We start from the raw sequence: 21,066 nt of genomic DNA on the forward strand, positions 1-21,066 counted from the left end.
TCACATCAATTGAAGAAGCATCATGGGACACTCTGAATTTGGCTCCTTTACAATTTCTGTCTTATGTCTTCTGCCATGGTTCAATGGTACAAGTGGATGCTGAATTAGTTGTGACGAGTGAGATAAAAATACACACTAGCAGTTATACTGACCTTGTGCAAATTATGCAAATCCTTCAACCTCAGTCTTTTGATAGAATCTAATAATGATGCATTATGAGGCTATTGGAAGGGTTATATCATGCATCACAGTGGGCACCTGAGGTGCTCTAGAAATGTTCATAGAAATCAATCTTAATAAAATACTTTTCTAGAGAAAATTTCAGTATATAACCCCTATTTAAATGAACACAAGTACCAAAAGAACTTTATTGAAAGTTGTTTCACAGAGGAGCATCCATACAGCACAGATGTGAGGAGAGCAGTACCTCCACCTTCCTCCAGATCATTTCTTGTGGTTTCTGGGAAACTTTCTTTTTTTTTTTTTTTGTGGTGCTGGGGATTGAACCCAGGGCCTCGTGCTTGCAAGGCAAGCACTCTACTGACTGAGCTATATCCCCAGCCCTCTGGGAAATTTTTGAGGACAGTTCATCCTAATAATAGTCAAATATCAGCAACATATTCCTGTTTATAAGCTATTTTGTTTGATGATTTTTAAACTTTCAGACATTAGGTGCCTAACCCTTTTAGGAAGGCAGTAATATCAATAAACAGAAGGGTTCTAAATGAGGGAAACAGTAATAAATATAGGTCCAAAACTATGACATTCTATGTAGAAAGCAATTCAGAGCTCAAAGGAAGAGACCAAATCTAAGAACTCAGTAACCAGGCAGCAATCCACAGATCAAAGCAGCACAAGGCAAGAAATTAAGAACAGCAGAGCAACAGGAGCCTTACAGGAGAGAAAACACTCCTTTCCTTTGAAGAAAAGTTAAGAATAGCGAGGCTAGAGTCTAGAGTCTTACAACTGAGAGAACACAGGCAGTCTTAGGAATATGCATTTTTTTTGACTCTAACTTAAGTATCTGAAGAAGACAAAAGTTATTCATCAATAGGGTTAACACTTTCTTAATAAGTATGCACAAAAAAAGCAAGTACACCTTTCTTTCTATCTTTGACTCTACTGACGCATATCTGAAGAAAATATTCTTGGGCACCAAGATATCCCAAACTCCAAACCAATAGTTTTTAACTGTAGATAGACCTCAGAATCATCTCAGAGTTAAAAAAATAAATAAATAAGTGAACCACAGTCTTGGTTCTCAATTCAAACCATCTGAATCTGAATAAGGAACCCAGGGCAGGTGGGGTCCAGGAGCATGTACTACAACATGATGAGTCTCCAGAGATGCTGATGTGCACCCTCCCTTTATAACCACCAGGCATCACCATTCAACTGGTGGTAACTCCCGCCATTGTAGGTGTTATGCCCCAAGTAAGAGTTAATCCAATACACTCCTTTCCATGTGATAAAGCTGAGAGCCTTCCACTGTCTAATTTTGCAATCTCTGGCCAATTTTCCTAGACAATTCTAATCTGTATTAGCTTAAATAGTCTAAATGCACCCTGAAACTTCCCCCAAATAGTAGGATTTGCCCAAATAATAAGGGAAGCTGTTGACTGAACTTATCAGAGAAGATGGTACAGTACTGAGTTTGACCCTAAGGCACAGCAATAATGAGATGGGTGGAGAGAATTTGGAGGGCATTCAAAACTGATTCTCAGTTCAAGAAATATTCACTAGAGATTTGCTACATGACAATGTCAGAGTAATCGACATGGTGGAAGACAAGGATGATGGGCACAAGGCCCTGTCTCTGAAAGGCTCACACTGACTCAAACCAAAATGCGCACATTCATCATCTATGCAAATAGCTGTTGGGAGAATATAGCAGGCTTCATGTAAGCCCTGGATTTTTGAGATCAGACTTATATAACAAAGGAATTTGACAGGAAGAATTTGAGGAAAATGACTCTTCAAGGCAAGGATGAAGGAAGAAGGCTTTATGTGAGGAGGAGCACATAATCTAATTTGACAGAGCATAAAAAAATGAAAGATTTAATCAGACATCTAAAAAAGCTTAAATCATAATTTAGAAAATTCTGAATGTTAGTTTGATGCATTTTCTACTTAATAGTCAGTGTGGAGTCATCATAATTTATGCTCCACAGAATCATATAACCAAAGTTGTAACTTAAAAAGAAAAAAAAATCTAGCAGCATTTTGTAGGCTAATTGGAAACAAGGCGGGGAGAGGCAGAAAATCCAGAAGGCTCATACAGAAGTCCAGGGGTAGTCAAGTATAAGTCAGACACAGTCTCCCTAGCCAGAGTGAGTACCTCTCTGCACTATGAAAACTGTAGCTACAGGAAAATTATCATGAGGATCTTCCTAGTTTAGTAGTAAAGCAAATGAACTGTTTCAAAATAATAATGAGTATAAAACCAAAGTATCATAAATGATCAGTACCTAAGAATTTCTAGTGGAAATTAAATCGTTACATTTAAGCTGCTCTAAAAAATCACATTTTAGATCATATTTATATATAAAAACATTATTCATATATTTGTATGTGCATATCTAATATATATCCCTGAAAAGGAAAATATTTCAATTTCTATTGATTCAGGCAGGTAAACGATCAGTGCTTCAAAGACAACTTACCCACATGCCCATGTCACCTATTTCCCTCATGTTCCTCCAAGAAGGGAAGAAAAAAAATTTTTTTAAAAGATCATTAACTTGCTTTCCATGCCTCAAACATTTGGAATCCTGACTCTAAAGCCTGTGTTTATTCAATTAAACCACAAAGCTTGCATTTATGGAAATGCAAAATAAAGAGCCCTAGGAAGTGTTTGGGAACCAAAACCCATGTTAGTCTTTAAGATGGGGAGAACTTAACATAGGTAGAATTTATTTCAATATCAAGTGTGTGAGCATCGAGGATAAAAATAATGGAATGTACCTATCCTAGCATTTCTTTATCAAACTATGCCCCATCCTTCAAAGTATTTTTGTAAGTTTATTCCTTTTTATATTTGTTAAAAACTCCTTGTTATTCCATTAGATAAGAGGAGGAAGACAAAAAAAGTCTGTCATCTTGCAACTAGCTCAACTGGAATCCAGGTTACTACTCCAGTGAAACTTCACTGGCTCCTCAGTCATTGCTGTGATCTGTTCTTGTTTCTACCAGTCTCCCAAGTCTTTACCTCAGAGTCATCCGCCTTCAATGCCCTGCCCAAAATTCTAAGGTCATAAAGGAACAGAGAGCATATTTTTTATAAGATACTCCACGGGTTTAATGAATTTTAAAATACTCTTATAAAATAACTTGATATGAGTTAATTGTGAATTAATAAAAACATGTGAATTCTAATAAATGCAAATAAAACTTATTAGTCAAAAAAAAAAGAAAGAAAGAAAGAAATTAAGCAAGTTCATTTAGCAGAAAACAGTTGGCCAACTCCCAGATATTTAAGCAATAAGTCATGACAGTCTGAAGCCAAAGCATGCAAGAGAGGACTGTGTGCATTAACAAGAGCATATTTGTGAGTTAAACAACCAGTCCCCTAAGGACCAGCTGAGTTCAGACAATGTACTGTACTGTTTTATTGCTGCAAAGAAGTCCAGGAAATGGCAGAGTTCTCTGAAAACAGACAATTGGATCACCTGAGAAATGCACTTCAAAGATAGTGAATCTGTCATTTATTTTATTAGTGCACCTTCTAGTCTAAAGCAACTTGAAGTAGAGAATGAAATTGAATTGGTTTCAGTGTTTCTGAAAGCCCTGATCCTGCCCAAGGAAAGTCCTTCAGGTCAAGTCCAAAATTTAAACTGAGCTTTAGCCCAGGCATCATTGATATGATGACCAAATCCCACAAGTAGCATTTAACAATTCTATCATGCTAACACAAACTCATCATGACTGCCTAAATGAGTTGGAGATGTAGTTATTCTTAGATTATGCCTTAGGTGATTTAGTGCTTTAAAAATCTGGAAACTCATAGATAATATCCCTTTTTGGCTTTGAAATTAGGCAAAAGAATATAGACTTACTGGGAGTACGGAGTAAGTACCACAAACGTTTCTGTGAAAATAAGTCATATTCAGAAACTATTATTTTTTAAAGATTTTCTGGAAACAGATCTCCCACTGTAAATGGGACAAATGACAAATGGAGTTTGGAGCTATGAAAGACACCTAAATCAGGACCTGATTTCATTCACGAGGCACATACCCAACTCTAACTTTTGTGAAAGAAGTTATTAGGTTTGTTGTGGTGCGCTCAACATTGATGAACTGCAGGATCCAGCACACCAAGGACTTCTTACCTTGCAGTCCTGTCTCCATTCATCCCTCATAACTCCTCTCCTCTGTTTCTCCTCATTTGTTAACTCCAGGCTCTTTTTCTGGAAGTTGGCCTTCTCTGCTGGCAGGAGACATAGCAGCTAGCAAGCCCTGTCAGGTACTATTCCCATGGACACATGGGAAATTCTCATTGGCTCTTCTTTTATCATGTGCTTAATTTAATTTGTTAACTTAATTTGTTGTCAGGCCGAGGGGCAGGGTTATCTAAGTGGCCACACCTGACTCAGGGGCATAGCTAGAGATGGTGGGCTTGCATTGAAAGAAGTGCTAATCAGACTGGTGCTACTACTGACAATGACCTCCATGATTTTACCATCTTCTAGAAGGCCTGATAGACTATTTCAGGCATGTGTCTACTCTAGAGAGCAACTATGGAAATGTTTTCTTCTCCTCTTCTCCACAAGGCACCCTTCCTATAAAACCAAGTCCATCTCTCATTTCCTCCCATGACCCAGTCACATTTCTCTAAATGCTTCTAAAGTTCTTCTTCAAATAATTTATCATTGAAATGGTTAAATTGTTTTCTTTCCCTCTTAATTGTTATTTACAGAAATTCATAAAATAAATATAAATTAAAAATCTAAAATTTTATTTATTTATATAACTATGATGTTTGCCTATTTTATCTTTAAATGTATAGTAAATTCTTCAACTCTTATGTGCCTTCTACAATATAAGCAGCTAAGTGATTATATTCTGTTTAAATATGTATCATCAAGGAAATTTTCCTATTAAGCAATTCCATGATAGCCTTTTACAAAAGTAATTTTGATCCTCAGGAAAATGTAGACCTTAAAAAAAAAGAAATGCTTTTATACAGAATAAAGAACTAGGATGACTCTCTCTAAATTAATTTTTTTCTCCATAAAATGCTCAATTGATTAGGATTGAATTGATCTTTTTACTAACAATAGTGTTGAATTGACTTGGTTTATTAGCCTCTCTTCTTCTTGTCTCTTGATTACCCATCTGTGATGGTCAATTTTATATGTCAATTTGGCCATGGGGGGTCCAGATGAAACATTACGATTAAGTATGTCTCTGAGGATATTTGTGGATAAGATTAGTATTTGCCTCAGAGGACTGGGCATTTAGACCAGGGATTCTCTTGGTTCTTAGACCTTCTTAGATGGACTGTAACCACACCACTAGCTCATCTTAGTTTCTAGCTTACAGCTTACAGACAAAAAACCATGAGACTTCTTAGCCTCCATAATCATGTGAGGTGATTCTTCATAGTAAACCAATATTACCTTGGTTCTGCTTCTCTGGAGAACTCTAGTGTATCATGCAATCGACACACTTTGGTCATGAGCTGCCTGAAATTATTAGGTCACCTATTATTTGATTTAATGATTTTTCTTACATTAACACAGCCTCAGTAAGAATAGAGAACCAATTCAATTGCCTAGGGTGACCAGAACCAATATGAAACATAGAAATTATAACATTTGCCTTGTGAGTACTTCAAAGTTACTTTATAATATTAGTGAGCTGATACTAGTACCTTGATTTCTTTATGATAATATTGCTGAGAGTTTACTGTGAAAAATTCTCAGAAATGTCTGCATTGCATATTTGCATCTACTCATGTGAGTTTGGATATAGGAGAACTCTCTTGCAGTGATATCTGAGGCAGGAAGATCCCTAATATCCCTCAGGTCCTGAAAATGACATTGAGTAGAAATGTCATCACACCATGCCCTACTCCCACAAAACCTGTGTCTCCTTTTCATTCACTTCTTTTTTTCATTTTTGCAGCAAATATTTATTGAACACATATTCTGAACCTTGCCCTGGATGAATTATGTGCCCAATTTTTCATCACTGTTAAAAAAAAATGCTTTCAGGGAGAAAGGAAAGAATGAACTAAGAAAAAAAGAAAAAGTAGAGAAAACAAGTAAAGATCTCTTTAAGTTTCCCAAAATTGGATCTTACATTATCTTGTTGAAATTTTAATACTACTCCTCCCTATTTGTTTTCCACTGCTATCCCAAATCAATTGATTTTTTTTTTATATTTTACATTTAAAACTTTTTATTTTTTGATCACCCCAATTGGAAGAGGTCAGATGTTACAGAGGACTTCCTCTCCCTTCTCCCAGATAATGGACCTGCAATGAATGCACTTTAGATATGAAGGCATTGACTGGTATATACCCCTATCCCACAGAATGGCTCACCAAGCCTCTTTCATTAATCTGAAAGTAATGGAATTTCACAATTTATGCAATTAACTTTTTGGACTCTCTTACAGGGCTATTGTAGCATTTTACTTACACCTCATATGTGAAAAGAACAGGTCTGACCTTGATTTAAATAAATAATAAAAACACACTTCTTCTACCTCTATCAATGGAGTTTGGCCAAAAGGTTTCTGATAAGCAGAGGTGCATTCCTGACTTAGAACAATATATAAGCTAAGTAAGTTTTTGGGTGTCTAACGAGGCAAATCACACTTCCTTAAATAATCTCCAATTCTTCCTCTTCTACTTGATAAAGTAGATGACTTCTAATAAGGTGGCTCTCAAAAAATGATTCACCACCACAACCAACATCACCTGGAAATGCAAATTGTTGAGCTTCACTCAAGACCACTGGAGATCCTGAGGATGGGGTCCGGCAATCTGTTTCTAACCATCACTCTAGATGAAAACCAGCACACTCCATTTGGACAGCCACTGTTCTGTATTTAGCACTAACACTAGCACAAAAAATAAAGGTAGAAAATATGAGGAAATTCCCACTTCCCAAAAAAAAGAAAGAAAGACTTAACCCACGAATGGTGAAATATCCTATTAGTAAGGAAATTTACAAACTGATTGCCCAAAAGCAGGATATTTTGCGAAGGGAACCAAGTCATGGGATAAAGGAAAGAATAGTCATAAAATAAGAGTCATGACTACATAAATGTGGATATGTTATTAAAAATGTAAGAGTATGATTCGTTACATTTAAATTATTTGAATCAGAAAGAGAGGACATGGAGAGGAGAGGAGAAATAAAGGAGGAGAGGGTAGATGGAGGAAGTTTGAATATGGTTAGGCCATGGATTACAAAGTAGTTTGAAAGTCAGACATCAGGAAAAATAACATTAACTATTATTTAAGAAGAAAAAAGGAAGCACCGGTAAATAGGGGAAAGTAAACTGAAGGTGAAATAGTGATAAAGAAAGTATAATGATACAAAAAAAGATCAGGGCTAGGGATATAGCTCAGTTGGTAGAGTGCTTGCCTTGCATGCACAAGGTCCTGGGTTCAATCCCCAGTTTAAAAAAAAAAAAAAAAGAAAGAAAGAAAAGAAAACAACAGAATGTAGTTACCTACATGCTCTAACCAGTACTATTTTAAAAATAATGTTATGTGAACAAGAATTTGAAGATAGAGTGAATAGCATTATAAAGTAGACAAGTGACTTTTTTTTTCCTTAAAATTGACTCTAGTGCCCAGGTATTCTGTTGTTAAGTTTGGGTGACTACAGGCTATGGGGAAGTTGAATGTACCAGAAAACACTCAGATTCAGATTTTCTACTCTACCTTATTAGTTTCATGGTGGCATCCTGCAGGCCCTCCTGGCTGTTCACATTGTTGGTGCTTCATGTGTAATCTATTATGAGTATTTCTCACCCAGTTCCTCAGGTGTCATATTATATCAGTGAGACTCAATATTCTTTAAGAGCCTGGCAAAATTTCTGGGGAAGAGCTAAATTGCACATCCCTATTTTTTTTAAATATTCTGTTCTAAATTTAGGAGATACATATCAAGTCATTAGAAACTTCAAAGTCACATTTATATAGTGTGGTTAACTTAGATGATAAAATTGATATTGTCATAAGTAACAGACATGTGGAAACAACAAAATAAGAGGGCTGTGGTAAGAAATCCTACTATGCTTTAATCATTAGCGTCACATAATAAGATGTTACTGAGAATGGAACGGCATTAGGAAAAATAAGCAAATATACTGAATGTGAACAATTAAGAAAATGTCAAGTGCAAAGGGCCAATTCTTTTAAAGAATAAATAATTGGTGAAGTATTTATTTCTCTAGGACCCATGGGAAAAGTAAATATAAATGAAAGAAATAGAAAGAAACTTCTTCAAAAGGCTTGGTAGTTTGAAGAACAGCTGGATTTAATTCATCTTTCCCAAGAAAAGAGGAAAGTTTGGAGATAACCCAACTTGACTGTCCAGATTAATTTAGCTTTCATACATTCATTTATTCATCCACAAACCTCCACTGGGTAGTCACTAAACACCAAGAAGACAACATGCTTGGTCCTAGGGAGACATTTCCCCTTCTCTGTCCTTTGGCTCTTCCCCTTTCTCTCATTTTGACGCACTAAACCTTTACTGGGAAGAAAGTTCCACACCATTCAAATGTTAGAGGACCTAGGATAATCTGAAGAAAGAGAACCTGAAAGTCTACTTTTCAATGCATCATTTGTAATCAAATCCCATTCCTGTCAATCAAAAAATAAGTTTTAAGAGATTCCTTATACTTTTGACTTGATTCTGCACCATATTAAGAGGGCACTAAGGAAACCCATGTCCTTCGATGGAAATGCTTCCTGTTTACAGTTCAAGCAATTAGCAACACAAGACCACCCATGATGAAGAAAGAAATGATAGCCTCCTAAAAGAAATATTAGAAGAAATATAAAATTCATACAGTTTTGCCTATCTTTCCTAGTTATTTTAACATTGTCAAGGACAAAAAGAAAAAAACATGAGATACATCTAGGGTGTCAGTGCCATGCATCAAAAGTAATTGTTGATAACTATTATTAACTATTCTCTAGGATTCATGTGATGTCTATGAAGTTGTTTGGCACACCTGAGTCAGTTGTCTTCTTTCCGTGCAATGGGATGGAATCATCTATGTACCTGACAATTTCAAATGTGTAGAAGCATGAAAGTGGAGTCTTGATAAACTTGAGCATCCTGGCCCTTTCAGAAGGAAGTTAGTTTCACTGTGACTAATTCAGGTATAAGTAGAGCTGCCCCCAATGCCAATACCTTCCACCATAGATAACCACCTTTGTTCACCCATAGTTGTACCTATAATTTTGAGCACATGCCCAAATAATCACAACAGTATAAAAGAAACAGCAAATCTGGTAAGAAGACCCCAACCTGATTTAAAACAGTGGGTATACCCAGTGAATTTCTGATGTGTTCAATAGAAAAAAATCTCTGTGGTATAACTGTCTTCTCTGTCAAGCAAGATACAAAATGATAGCGAGGGAAAAGTCCCTGATTTTGTGCAAAATAAACCTAACCTACCCAAACCTAAACCAGAATTAAACTACCTGAACGCACAATGAAAGCCAATTCTTGAAGCAATAGTTATAGTTTGGCTTCAAATATAATTTAGAATGGGGTTAATTTAGAATGTCAGAGAAAGGGAAAGGTCTGATTAGTTATATTTGGGATATTCTGACCCCAACCCCACTAAGAAATCAAAATGATTCACCTAATTCCCAGATGGGACCATCACACTGTGGATAAAAGAAATTCCCAACTCAATGCTCTGAAAACAAGATCACAGAAGCATGATTATTAAGAGATGGAAGGTCATGAGAGTTTATGTTTTATAATATTGTACTTAATATGTCAATTCTTTTAACATCATTCTAGAAAAATGGTCATCAACTTTGAACAAGGAAATGATTATTTCACAGAAATGTTTATGTGACAGCAGAGTTACTGGGTGCTTAAAATGATGTGTATCCCCCCTCTTTGCTCATGCTAAAAATTAACAATTATCTTTTTATACATATCTATATATGTATATATGAAAAGTCTCTGCCCCCACATGCCAAGATTTTTGATGCTTTCTTAGCCTAACTTCTACCAAATTATATGAGTCAGAAAACCACTCATTTGCTCAACCTATCTATTCACACCAACAAGGGAGACAACATATCAGAAAAAAGAATATCACAAATGCTAAATTAATGTTCCTTTTCCAGCTCAGAAGTAGCTAAAGTGTCCACTGGTGTTAGGTCAGAATGATTCATATTGAATGCATGTTGTCTTGTATGTATATTTCTCTCCTTCATATGGACCTCCACAAAGAAGATTCACAAAGTATGTACATGATTGAAGAACTGAGAGATTCCTCAGGGATCATCTATTCTAGCCCCTACAGAAGAGGATAAACAGACCCAAAACAATCCTGGAAACATTTTTGAAGGAAGAAATGGAAAGAAAAGATGATTATGTCAGATAAAGCTGAATTATAGAGTAAACCCCAAAACCCAAAAAAGGTCTATGTTTGCAAATCAGCCACCAACAAATTGAAGGACACAATTAAGAACAATAGAGCAAAAAATCAAATGCAAGAATATTCTAATATTCACAGGTATGTATTCATTTAATCTTCAAAATAATTCTAGAAGGTAGGTTCCAAACTTATCTCATTTCACAAATGAAAAACTTCAAAATCTGTGCTCTGAAATTCTTTGACAGGATCATCCCTAGAAACCATGATGTAGCACAGAATTTAGGGCTGAGATCAATGAAACCCCACTATCAAAAAAAAAAAACCTCAGTCAACAGTGACTTTAGCATCTTAATTATCTAACAAATTAAATAGACTGCTTCTTCAAAAGAAAAATAATGTGAGAACAAAATATTCGGAAATAATAAATTATGCAGGGTCTTATAGAAAAAATAATTGATATAATAGGCAGAAATTGGTTTTTAGCATTTTCTCAATCTGTTTCTTACATAGATCTCCAATAAAATCTAAGGACACAGCATTGATTTGGAACCCAACAGGATATTTCACAAATGAAGAAGGCATGAGTTGAAGAACAGGTGGGTTCTCCAGCACAGGAGGCCTTCTTCTGAAAGGAGCTTTCCCTGTCTGTCCAGCTAGTGTAACTGGGGAGAGGAGCCCAGTAGAAGAGAACAGAGATCACACAACTGAATAAAACTTTTCTTGAGATGTTTCCTATCCAGGAGACAACCCGGGAATAAATCCCACCTGGTAACTTCTGCTTTTCTTTGAGTACTCTCTTATTGAAGCACTCCATCTCAGAGCCTGGCTACCATGTTTTAAGAAGCCCAAGCCACAATAAGGCAACTTGTTGAGGTAGCAACATTCTTACTAAACTAAAAATCTTCCCTGGATATGGGTTCAGCTGTGTCTGTGATAGTTCCCATCTTTCTTTCTTCCTTACTTGTTGGAGGACACAGAGTTTCCCCACCCTGCCCACACACTTGTACATTCTACCATGCCACTATGATCTAGGTAGTCCTTCACAAATATATATTGAGCCTCTACTATATAGGATCCTGAACACTAATGGAAAAGTCAGTCTTCAATAACTACATGCATCTTCTCATATCATTTCTTCTTCTCTTCCAGTTAGCATGGAAAAAGTTCTCCTATCAAAGTGCAGTCTCCCAAATTTCTATTCTGAATACCTTCCCCTCTTGTCTCTCAGAAACCGGTTCATTCACTAGCCAGGCTCTGTCATTATTTCCAAGTCTTTCTTCTCCACTAGTTCATTCCCTACAACAAGCAAACATCACTTTCAAACAAATCCTTTCTTCACCTCTTCCTTCTCCAACTACCTAAGTCTCATCTCCCAGCTCTACCCAAGCTTCTACACATGCTATCTTTGCTTTCTTACTTCTTATTCAATCTTTAACTCAAATCAAACTATTCTTGCTAAGGTCACTAATGAATGATTATTTTCAAAGATGGCCCCAAACAATCTACTGGTTTTTGTAACAAGCAAGCTGTTCCTCCAAGTACTAGAGTTTATTACTCCTTTCCTTTTCTCTGGTCTGGACCTCTGACTATTTTGGCTGGTATAATGCAGTGTAAGAGATACTATGTACCTTGACCTGGCAACTTCTGCTTTTCTTTGAGTACTCTCTTCTTGAAGCACTCCATCTCAAAGCCTGGCTACCATGTTTTAAGAAGCCCAAGCCACAAGGAGAGGCCATGTGCCAGGGATTACTTACCTCTGGGCCTTCATGTCCACCTGTTCAGTTTTCCAAGAGGATTCATCTGTCTCCCTGTTCCACCTCTGGCTAACTCCATTCATCCTTCAAACCTAAAATTGAAGTTTATTTCCTCAGAGATGACTTCATTTAAACACTTAACTCTAATCCAGTATCAATGTTGCAACTCACTGTCAAACATTGTATTTCCAATTCATAGTGCTTATAAAAATTTGTGATTACTATTTTATTCTAGAGTTATTTTTAATGTCTGTCTCCTCAACAAACACTTCATCTTCATGTTTATATCGTTCATTGTCAGGGTAGGCATGACTAATATGTCTGACTCTTGGTATTTTTACTCTGTAATACTCTCTCTTTGAGCATGGGTTTGATCTAGTGATTCACTTTTAATAAGTAAATATGGAAGAAATGATGAAATATAATCCATAATTAGATTTTAAAAGACTGTGACTTATATCCCATTAGCTGGCTTCATCTATTGACCTCTTTAGTTGCACATTTTGACAAAACAAGCTGCCTTGTTGGAAAGATCCACATGGAAGGAATTGAGGGCAACCACTAGCAACAGCCATCAAAAAAGTAAATTCTGTCAAAAACTTTGTGTATGAGTTTAGGAGTAGGTTTTTCCTTGAGATGACTACAGCCTAGTGTACAACTTGATTGTAACCTATGAAGTAGTGGACTCACTTAAGCCAAGTTCAGATTTCTGACATGCAGAAACTGTAAGATAATATTTGAGCATTATTTTAAGCCTCTCATTTTAGGGCAATTTGGTACACAGCAATATAATCATTGTAGTTTTTGTAATGTTTGAAACTGTAAGAAATTCAAATGTATTCATTCATTTGATCATTGCAAAAAACTTAGAAAGTATATACTATTATTTTCCTAATTTTATACACGAGTAACTGAGGCAGAAAGTTTCAGTAACTACCAAAGTTTACCAAATGAGTAAGAATTAAGGTTAGTGCTTGACTTAGGTATTCTAAATATTCATTAAATGGATAAAATTTAATATTCCTTAAATGTCTACATTACTACAAAAATCAAGAAAACATTGTAGGGACTACTAAAACATTTTTAGCACTTTAACAAATTCAGAGAAATAAATCAATGCACATGTAAAGACTCTCATTGTGTGTTCATATTTTCTAGTCATGTGGTTGACATAAAATACCCTCTCCCTTAATGCAATATACACTGCAGATATTGTAGATACTTTATTCTATTTATAGATCAGTTAAAGAAATCATGCAAAAGAGCCTTGTCAAGAGATTTATGGCAGATATATGTGAAACTGACCATTTTATTGGACCTAAATGATCAACTTTAGCTGTAAGCCGATGATTTTTTTCCCCACTTTGAAGTAGCTAATGAATGTCGTATAGGATAACTTCTGGTTCTTCATTGTATGATGTGCTATGGAATCTCAAATCTTTCCAGTTCCACACGTAAAACCAGGTCATGGGTCATGTGACCCATGTAGGATTATTTCCTTACTATGACTTAGGTGTAGTTTCCAAACAAAATATGGCTTGACTCCAAAGACTAAAACCCGCTTGATCACACTTCCTTACTGTATTCCTTATTAGAAGAAAAACGAACCCCCAACAGTGATTATTTTACAAGTTTGCTTTGAATAAAAGAGAAATGGGTGAAACTAAATTCTTCAACAGTAATCCTATTTTACCTCCCAGGATTCTGTGGGTGTTTTGGGCAGTGATATAAAAAACAAATATGCTGATATGGGCCTAAAAGGAATGTTACATGACCATGAGTCATTATACCCATCACTTCAAAGTTGTTTTGTAACTGGCAGGAAATGGTATGTGTCTCCAGAGCATAAAATTGACCTTAAAGTAGGTGGGGCCTATGAAAATATTGATGTATTATAAACATTATATTTCTCAACTATTGATAAGGTCATGACTACCCCACATTAGAGGTCAAATCTACCTCTGAGAGGTCCCACATGGATTTTACAACATTCTTTGGGTTTTGGCACTTTTGCAATTCAACTCATTTCTGCAGTGTGTGGGAAAGGCAGCTTAAAGTCATCAAAAGAACACTGGGCTTGGAGCTCATCTGCAAGACTTTCATCAGTCAGTTCCCTGGGCTCTCGTTTACTCAAAACTAGGAATAATCTCAGACCTACTTTTCTTTGGGGATTAACCTCTCCTCTATAACTTAATGAAATTCCCAGTAGGAAAATTTTAAAAAGGAAGAAAAGAAGAAGAGGAAAAGAAGGAGAAAAAGAAAAAAAATAGAACTCGTTTCTTTCATTTTCTCTCAGGAGAATATCATTCTCAGGGACAGCACCAGTGGCATCAGCCCAGTGTCCACCCCAGCCTGCTCAGAGATTTTTTAAAAATCCACACCTCCCCTCTCAATTATGTCTTAGTAACTTCAAACATTCTGGAAAATAAAAAGTAGCTCCTCATCTCCAAAAGTATCGCTGCCTTTAATAAAAAAGCATGTTGGCAAAGAATGATAATCCCTTAAATGTAAATCAACCCTTACACCAACCCCTAAGAGATTTACTCCTACTTATGGGGGGATGGGTCAAACTAAGGAAGAGTCCTACAATAGCAGTTAATATTTATTAAACACAAATACTCTCAATAAATCTGGAAGTGACCCCATTTTACAGAGGAGGGTTCTCCAACACAAAGAAGACATTGCCCTGCCATCACATTGCTCATATTAACAGAATGATTGGATCATGGCACCCTAAAGGAGAGAGTCAGCAAGGCACAGTCTCCTTACTCTTTAGTCTGCTAGTCCAGGTCAGGACTGACCAGCTAAAGTGTAAATCTAGTCCTCAGCTTCCTTTTGTAGCAGTTTTGCTCACCTTGGACATTCAGGCCCTTTCCATGCTCCATCTTTCTAAAAAGAACAAGTTACCAGTCAGAAAATGTGAATGTAAGTCACTGCTTGGCCTCCTCTGAGAAAGATTTCCATTTAAAATAACTTGCTCTATTTTTCAACCTAGTGATTTCTCATAAAGTTGCCATAAAATGAGTTTTGGACATCTATGAGCAAATACGGAAGGAAAATTGGGTCAGAAATGTGTAGACAGAGCAGAAGATTTTTCTTAATGCCTCAAAAATCATATCATGTGAAGCTACCAATTCCACAAATTGTTCCTTGCCCCGAGGGGCCTGTTTTGCTGCCACATGAGCAATAGACATTGTACCCAAACCTATTCAATTCAACTTCATTACTAACGTAGGACTGTACACTGTACCCAGAAGCAAAATAAATAAATGATGATTGATACCCTTGGGGACATCACTATGTCACCGGAGAGACAAAACATATATATATAAAGACACAAAGCAGTTTAAGGACAACAGAAAGAAATGATGTGATGTTCCAAAATAATTCATTGAAATAATATCTGCTGTTCAAGATTCAGAGACTAGAAAAATCAGAGTAGGCCTTGGAATTTGCAAAGATTTCAAGAAAGAGAGATGACTTGGTGTAAGCTATAAAGTATTTAGTGGATAAAATAAGAACATTAAATGTAGAAGAACTGAAAGATAATAATGCAAAAGTGAGAACAAAACCTCTATGGATTGAAACAAAATATCTGTAATCTTAACCGCTCCCTCTTCCTTTCTACATTTTCAGTTGTTACATGAACACTCATCAAACTTCTGATTTATGCTAGACACAACTCTCAACGTGAGAAAATAGATCAATCAAGGCCCTCCATTCATAGAGCTTACATTCTAGTAGGGGGACACAGATACATAAACAAATAGAGAAATAAGAGAAATTCAAATAGTGATAAATGCTAAGACAAACATGAACGCCAAGGGATAGTTATTGAAGGGAGCTGTTTTGGGTTAAATTTGCCCTTCCTCCCACAAACTCATATACTGAAGTCCTAATCCCAGAACTTTAGGATGTGACTGTACTTGGAGATAAGATCTTTAAAGAGGTAATTAATGAGTGAAAGAATGAGATAGGGTCTTTAAAGAATTAAAAATAAGGCCATTCTGTGGACCCTAAACCAACATGACTGGTGTCCTTATAAGAAGAGGAAATTCAGACAAAGACACACAGAGGGAAGACTATGTTAAGATAAAAAGAGTTTATTGTTTCTGATCAAGAAATCTACACTTCCACCTCCCTTTCTCCTTGTTAACTTACCAGTCTAGAGGGCTTTATGTTGCCTGCTAAGAGTACCAATGGCACAATAACATAAAGCCAACTTATGAAGAGTTTTGAATGTTCAGATTGAAAGTTAGACCTGACATGGGGGGAGGGAATTGATAGTCATTCATTATTATTTTAAATAAGAAAGTGACAAAAATTTTTAAAAATTGAACATGGTTTAGGAAGAAAAGAGTGGTGGTCCTAGAAAAAGAGTAGAAGATTTTCACTCCTCTTCTAAGTAATCAGGATTTGTGGGGATGTATGTGCACCTGAGTTCACACAGTATAATAGCTATATTATTATTGAAGAGTCTCTTAATAAATTGATTTTATCTACCATGCAAAGTCTAGTAAAAAGAAATTGGTGAAATGTGATGCTGGTATCTTAAGGACATTTGTGCATAATGACAGACAATGATGAATTTTCCCCAAAAAATTTCAAATGTAAGTATTTTCCTATTGTTCCAAATGCTACCCTTATTTTTGTTAAACTACATGCCTTGATTGCTGTCTCTGAAAAACATTATTATCCATAACAACTAGACCAAACACACTGACATTAAGAGAACAAAAATAGAATGCAGATTAGAACCTTGTGTAACAAAGATCCCAGAATATGGGCATATGCAATTTACTTGTAAAAAAATCTTCACAATTTCAGAATCCTGAGTTTCTTACAGGGAGAACAATTTATTTGAAATGTTAAGACTAACAGCTGCACCAGAATTGATTTTTATCTCAAAAGTTAAGGGAAAAAGTCATTGCTCAATCACTTAGGCTGTATTTGGGAAAGAGTCTAGGTACACAAGCTAAATCTTGGGATACCAGTTGCAAATTGAAGGGGAAGAACAATTCGAATTGTGTCCATTAGATCAGTGCACTTTTTAGACCAATGTATTATTTAGAGTATAACCCAAGATGCTATAGCAAGAATTTTCAATATGTAAGTGGCTCTAACAAACTTGCAGTGTATTTCTCATTTCTATACCAGTCTGGAAGGAGCTGGCTATGTTTCAAGAGCTCACAGTGATCCAGGCTGATTTCATCATGTAGGTTTGTCAAAACTGAATGCAGAGATTCTTAAATATTTTGGTCTTAGGAGTCTTTTACACTCTTCAAAGTTCTTGAGGACCCTGAAGGGATTTTGTTTATTTGGGAAATATCTATTATTCTGTTATTTAATTTATTAGAAATTATAAATAAAAAAATTAAAATATTTGCTTATTATAAAAGCTATGATAAATCCATTGTTTGCTAACACAAGTAACTCATCTTATGAAATTCTTTCTCAGGGAGTTTGTAAGTCTCCGTTTTTAGGGTCAGTTCCTGGTGCTTTCTTTTGTTCTTTTGGTGGTGTCATGTTTTTCTCATTGTTCATGATCTTTGTGGCTATGCACCCATGTTCACACCTCGGAAGAGGCAGGCACTTGTTATAATCTTTACAGACTAGCATAGTCAGGGAATGCCCACATACAACCTGCCAAGATCAAATACCCTCACCATTTAAATGGATAATAAGATTGCTAGTATTTATTGAAACCCTACTATATGCCAGTCACTAGTGAATATCTGCCTTCCCAGCTGAACCTTTCCCAGGGCAAGGAGCATATTTCTTTCACACACTCTTGTATCTCCACCATCTAATGCAGGTCTGACACATGATAGCTTATAATTTTTGCTTTTTGAACCCAGGGGTACTTTACCATCTGGTACCAAGTACCAGCTGGTACTTTACCAGCTCTTTTTATTTTTCATTTTGAGATAGGATCTCACTGAATTACTAAGTTCTAGGCTGGCCTGGAACTTGTGATCCTCCTGCCTCAGCCTCCCCAGTTGCTTAGATTATAGGCATGCATCACCACACCCCAAAATGTTTGCTTTTTTTTCCAACTGACCAAATGTCCACAATCATCACAACTACAAAAGCAGTGTTCCCATTTTACAGCTGAAGAAGCTGATATTCAGTTCAAGTGATTTTTCAGTAGGTGATACAGCTGATAGAGTGGTCAGGATTTAGGCCTAATCTGTCTAGCCCTGAAGCCTGGGCTAGTTGCACAAAGCCGCAGCAATGCAAACAGACTTTACCATGTTCTGAGGCTCCTTCCATCTCTGAAATGTGATTATCTCCACAACCGATGAGCAATCTCAACAGTTTTCACCACCTCATGCCCCCAGAGATGTGGCTCCAGCAGCTGTGGGTCTCTGCCAGGGTGGGAGCTCTGGTGGACAAGGTGATAATCAAAACATGTCACCTTGAAGGGATCTCTAATTTTCAGATTGATATTATCCTCTTCCTATTGCAACTTTACAGAACCTAAGTACCTCATCCTCATCCCACTCACAGTCTTAGCAAAACTAAGCATCACTTTCAAGTCAATCACTCAGGTTTTAATGGTCAGTATAGCAAACATCTGTTGAAAAGCAGTAATTAGATGAAAGGGGGATGAGACTGTGAGCTAATTCATGGACAGTCATTTCATTTTCAGATCAAATCACAATGAAATGTTCTACTGTGCTTTAATACCTTCTTGTTTTGTGGGTGTTCTTAATCTTATAATCCCTTCAAGTCACGTGTTATTTATGGTAGATAAAATCCCTTGAGATTTCTCAAAAACATTTTTGCTATTTGCTGAAGACTAACATTGAGAACACAACAGATCTCATAAAGTGTTAATAGGAATAAGCCATGTATTTCATTTAATCCTTAAGCAAAAGTGGGTAACTGCTCTCTTGTCAAATACAGGCAATTTGACATTTTACCCTATGACTTGCTCTCTACCTATAGCCTGGGCTCTAGGAAACCAGAAGTTTAGAATGTCAGAGACTAAAACCAATGTCAAGGTTCTTTGCTTCTCCTGGGACCCTTTTTGGAAGAATACGGTGTTTTTTGGTCCTCACCGAATTTCCGAACCAGATTAAATAGATTGTTCCTGCACTAAATTCAAATCCCTGATGTCTTTCACCCCTCCTATTGTGTCTTTTATATTTCATGTCTTTGTCCCACACATGCTTATTCTTTTCCACCTCAAAACCTAGGTTGCATTCATAGATAGAAATAATGTGTTCTTCCAAATGTGCAGCATAGTGACTGTAATTAATAACAATATATTGTATACCTGAGGAAGGCTAAGAGAATAGATTTCAGGTATTCTCACCCCCCAAAAAAGAAAATTAACTATGTCAGGTGATGGATATGTCAGCTTGGTGGTGGTACTTATTTCAGTGTACACATATGTCAAAACATCTCATTGTACACCTTGAAGATACACAACTTTGTCAATTATACTGTAATAAATGAAAGAAAAAGAAAATAATGTGTCCTTAAAGTTAAAACCAATGTGACTTATTTTATCTGTATCATTGATACAAATCAGGAAGAACTTGGGCTCGGTTCTCATCAAAGATAAGTAGCCCCAGGACAAGAAAATGAAGTTGAGATGGGGGTGGGAGAAGAACAGATCTTACTCCTCTCATGACCCTCTCCCTGGTCCACCACCCCCTTTATTCTTGGCCACCGAATGCAGCCTGAATTGAGAGACTGGAGTGGGGACTGCCATGGCTGCTGTTTTCCACAGACACAGCACTGACCCAAGGCTGGAAGGACAGGAAATAAGAAGAAATCGTGGAGAAAAGTAGAAAAATGAGCGCAGGAAATTGAGAGGCAGAGGCATTAGAGGGGTGGAAGAGAGGGAAAGAGAGAGATAGGGAATGAGGTTGGAAGCATTGGTGCATGTTGGCACCAAGATTTGCCTGTTGATGGTAGTAGCAATAATAACCATAATAGTTATTGGATAAGAATTTAGTTATTAAACAGTTACTACAGGCTAGTACTTTGCTAAATGTGTTGGCATTTATTCATTCATAGGCATTCATTCATTCAAATTTTTTTTTCTTTCTTTCTTTTTTTTTTTTTTTTTTTTGTCCGGGACATAGAACCCAGGATCAAGCAAATACGAAGAACACAATCTATCACTAAGCTATACCCCTAGCATTTAGAAATACTTGTCTGGAAAATCCCTGCCCTCCTAAAGCTGACAGCTAGTCAGAAAGTAAGATAAATTGGTAAACTATGTAGTATCTTAGAAGATGAATGCTAAGGACAAAAAGCAAAACAGGGCCAGGAGATTATAAAAAAGTAGCAATGTCACCTAGGGTGTCTGGAGAAGGTCTTACTGAGATGGTGACGTTTGTGAAAGAGAAGCATCAGTTTTATTCAGCCTTGGGCATTTCTGTAATATTTTGAGGTCCCAAAATACATATTTTGTCTTTTAGCCAGTTATGTCTTTTTGTTGATTGGTTGGATTGCTTTTTGTCCTTTTCTCTTACTACATTTTATCCATCATTTCTATGTGTTTGAAAAAGAAGGATTATCAAAATATAAACTGCATTTTCTTGACTAGCATGGTCATTTCTTTGTATCAATTATGAAAGGACTACATTCTTATCCAAGAAAAGCAAACCTGTCTTCAGTTTGAAAATCTTGACCTAAGGAAGAAAGGCCAGAGAGAGGCAGTTCTTCATTTTATCCTGCTTTACACAATTCAATATAGG

The 21,066-nt window shown here is 36.4% G+C and overlaps 2 long non-coding RNA genes across 2 annotated transcripts in view; one reads left to right on the top strand and one right to left on the bottom strand.

Moving 5' to 3' along the window:
• Positions 1 to 9,271, top strand: part of LOC306668493 — a 28,129-nt gene extending 18,858 nt beyond the window's left edge. The window contains exon 3 of the long non-coding RNA XR_013765880.1: positions 9,169 to 9,271. This is a non-coding gene — a long non-coding RNA (uncharacterized lncRNA). The remainder of the gene's footprint in view (positions 1 to 9,168) is intronic.
• The window catches only part of LOC306668489, a 196,284-nt gene that overhangs the window by 146,548 nt on the left and 28,670 nt on the right, over positions 1 to 21,066 (bottom strand). Inside the window, exon 2 of the long non-coding RNA XR_013765876.1 lies at positions 12,350 to 12,441. This is a non-coding gene — a long non-coding RNA (uncharacterized lncRNA). The remainder of the gene's footprint in view (positions 1 to 12,349; positions 12,442 to 21,066) is intronic.

This window comes from Sciurus vulgaris (assembly GCF_902686455.1).
Source record: "Sciurus vulgaris genome assembly, chromosome: 8".
Taxonomy (NCBI): domain Eukaryota; kingdom Metazoa; phylum Chordata; class Mammalia; order Rodentia; family Sciuridae; genus Sciurus; species Sciurus vulgaris.